Source organism: Lactuca sativa, chromosome 1 (genome assembly GCF_002870075.4).
Source record: "Lactuca sativa cultivar Salinas chromosome 1, Lsat_Salinas_v11, whole genome shotgun sequence".
NCBI lineage: Eukaryota > Viridiplantae > Streptophyta > Magnoliopsida > Asterales > Asteraceae > Lactuca > Lactuca sativa.
This window is the reverse complement of record NC_056623.2, coordinates 41,092,215-41,096,526: the sequence shown is the minus strand read 5'-3', so window position 1 is coordinate 41,096,526 and position 4,312 is coordinate 41,092,215.

Below are 4,312 nucleotides of genomic sequence, written 5' to 3'. Positions count from 1 at the left end.
TCATCAACCTGAAACCAACAATTAACTGCTTTTTGATTTATTTTAACTTTATATCTTATTTAGTTGATCATATATTTAATTTATTTAGTAGTTTATTTTGGTATAGTAGTTACTAGTAAATTTAGGCTTAATTCCCTCTTTTTCATGGGTATGTTGGATCTTCATTTTTTTTCCTTTATCTTGTAAATATGTAATCTCATTTTCAAGAGAAAGGAATTCATATTTATAGTTTATTAATATTTCATGATAAGTTCCGGATTGCTTTTACAAGTTTACCTCATTATTGCATATAAAAATTAATAAGTGGCATATAAGAAATTATTGAATATCTTATACGACTTTTGTTTAGTAGGTAATATGTAGTTAATGATATGTATCTGTTATTAATCAAGTAATAAACTAATGAAGTAATAAGTTACAAAACTAACATTCTTTTATCTTTTAAAAAAAGTTTTTAATTTTTTGAAGGAAATTTATGCGTAGATTGGTAGTGTTAATATATTATTTATATGTTTTGCATACAATACATATATACAACAAACATATGACTGAAGCATACACGACTATAAAATGAAAGTAACATGCTAAATACTGTTTTATAGACTTATATCCAAAAAAATTAGGAAATCAAACTATGATTTCACTACTAGAAAAAGGAGGGATTTCCTACGGATATTTCCGAGGAAAATGAATTTCTCGGTATTACCTACCAATTACCGAGGAAATGCTTAGGAATAACCATAAACACGCTTTCCTTGGAAATCCTTCGGAAGTTCCTACACTTTTCCTAGGATATTTATAAATACCTAACTTTCCTCGGTATTTCCTTAGTAATATTTTTTTTAACAATTTTTTTTTGTAACAACAAAAACATATCGAGTTTATGTAGAGAATACACTCATTGTTCCTACATTTTTCCCATGGAAGTTGTACTAACTACACTTTCCTCGGTATTCCCTCGGTATTTCCTACGCTTTTCATAGGATCTTTATCAATACCCAACTTTCCTCGGTATTTCCTTAGTAATATTTTTTTAACATTTTTTTCCCCTTGTAACAAAATAAATCATATCGAGTTTAGTAGAGAATACAATCATTGTCCCTACATTTTTCGTATGAATGTCGTACTTACTACACTTTCCTCGGTATTCCCTTAGTATTTCCGAGGCATTTCCTAGGAACTAGCATACAAATGATCAATTTATATAGACACTTGTGTTACTTACACAAATTAAACCATGACTGTTACTAGACTTAAATAATTTATATAGACACTTGTGTTACATACGTATGTACACCACCATAATACATTACTCAAAACATTTGTTTATTATTATATATTCTATATATTGTATGTACATATATGTATGTTTACGTATGTGTATAATACATATTTTGGTAAGATAAAAGTATTTCATGTATAACAAAGTTCCACAAATATGAAACAAAAAACAGAACGTTTGAACCTATAAAAATGAAAAAACGTGTTTGCTTTCTAGGAAATCCCTTGGAATTTCATATGCATTTCCTAGAAATTTGTGACGAATAATGTCTTTCCTAGGAAATCCATCGGAACTTCACAAATTTTTCCTAGGGATTTCCTAGAAACACAGTCCATTTTCTAATATTAAAAGTTGAAACATCTATTTTTTCGTTCAATATTGTGCACAACATCATTATACATGAAATGATTTTAGTTTACCAAGTTATGCATGATATATACATAAGTAAATGTACCTTACTTGAAACATTTGTTTATGATTATATATTCTATATAGTGTATGTGTACATATTTATGTTTATGTATGTGCATAATTCATATGTTGGTAAGATAAAAGTATTTTATGTATAATAAAGTTTCACAAAGTATGGAACGCATAAGAAATAATAAGAATGAAAAAATGAGTTTGATTCCTAGTAAATCCCTTGGAACTTCCTATGCATTTCCCTTAAATTTGTGACGACTAATGTATTTCCTCGGAAATCCATCGGAAATTCCCACATATTTCCTATGGATTTCCTAGGAAGATAATCCATTTTTTAATATTAAAATACGAAACATTTATTTTTTTCATTCAGTATTTTGTACAACTTCATTATATATGAATTGTTTTTAGTTTACCAAGTTATGCGATGATATATACTTACGTAAGTGTGTACACCACCATAACACATTACTCAAAACGATTGTTTATCATTATAAATTTTATATAGTGTATGTTTACATATTAATGTTTATGTATATGCATAATACATATTTTGGTAAGATAAAAGTATTTCATGTAAAACAAAGTTGCACAAAATATGGAATGAATAAAAAATAACATTTGAACTTATAAGAATGAAAAAATTTATTTGATTCCTAGGAAATCTCTTGGAACTTCCTATGCATTTCCCATAAATTTGTGACGACTAATCTATTTTCTCGGAAATCCATCAGAAGTTCCCTTATTTTTCTTAGGGATTTCCTAGGAACAAAATCCATTTTCTAATTTTAAAATATGAAACATTTATTTTTTCGTTCAATATTTTTTACAGTTGCATTATACATGAATTGTTTTTAGTTTATGAAGTTATGCATGATTTATACATATGTAAGTCTGTACCCCACAATAACATATTACTCAAAACATTTGTTTATCATTACACATTGAATATAGTGTATGTATATATATTTATGTTTATGTATGTGCAGAATACATATTTTGGTAAGATAAAAGTATTTCATATATAACAAAGTTGCACAAAGTATGGAACGAATAAAAAATAATATGAATGAAAAAATGACTTTGATTCCTAGGAAATCCTTTGGAACTCCCTATGCATTTCCTACAAATTTGTGACGAATGAGGCATTTCCTCGGAAATCCATCGGAAGTTCCCATAAATTTCCTAGAGATTTCCTAGGAAAAGAATCCATTTTCAAATATTAAAATATGAAACATTGATTTTTTCGTTCAATATTTTGTACAATATTATTATACATGAATTGGTTTTAGTTTACCAAATTATGCATAATATATACATACGTAAGTGCACACACCAACATAACATAATACTTAAAACATAACATTATACATTTTATATAGTGTATGTGTACATATGTATTTTAATGTATGTGCATAATATTTTGGTAAGATAAAAATATTTCATACATAACAAAGTTGCACAAAGTATGGAACGAATTAAAAAAAAAACGTTTGAATATATAAGAATATAAAAAATTAGTTTGATTCCTAGGAAATGCACTGGAACTTTCTATGCATTTCCCATAAATTTGTGATGGTTATCTATTTCCTCAGAAATCCGTTGGAAGTTCCCAAATATTTCCTATGAAGTTCCTAGGAACTGGATATATTTTTTTATATTTTGAGGTAAAAACGTGTGTGTATATATATATATTTAAATGATATTTTTTTTCCTAGTTAGTAAATGCGTTATTCCTATAACATTCCTAGGAATTAAACTAAATAAACTCTCCTTATATACTAGGTCGTTCATTTTTTCACAGCTAACAACGATGTTTTTTTTATTGCGCTCCAAAGAAGTCGGAGTTCCCCCCAATTTCGTCTGCAAATTCCACCATCGCCACGACCGCTAGTGTCGCCGCCCCCGCTGGTTCGACTGAAGCTATACTCAACGCCTTTTAGTTCAACCTCTTCTTCCCCAAATCGTTTTTTGAAGGTAAATCCCTAACTTTTTTATTTTTTCGAAATCTTTGAATTTAAGTGGTTATATGTTGAAAATTAGGTTTAGATTTATGTTATTATATGTTTAAATGTTATTTCTTAGATTTTAGGTTGAATTTTGCCCTGGATGGTGTGATTTCCTTTACTACAGTTGAACCATATGTATCAAAAACGAGCTTGCAGTTGCAACACAAGATAAACACTTAAAATGTTAACAATTGCTTTATAAAAATGATGAAAAACGGTTTATTATTGTTAACTACAGTTGAAGCAACTTGACCATATGTATCATAAAACAAATGGATGATAGTAGCAGTCATTTGATCCCATCCATAAGGTTAAGGTTTGTTAGTAAAATTGAATTACTATTAAATTAAAAGGGCTAAAAGGGTAATTACCTTTTATGATGATCAGGTTCTCTTCTGATTGATTTAGAAAAGATCCTCAAAAGTTGCTTCTAAATTCATCAAAAATCCACTAAAATTCTTCTACCCACTTTCCAGATTTGGTTTGTAACATTTGTTTTTGTTTTTTGATTTGGTTATGTTTCTGTTTGTTTCTGTTTCTGTTTGTTTGGTTTGGACAGATTTCCAGATTTGTTGTCTGGTATAATCTGTCATAAGTG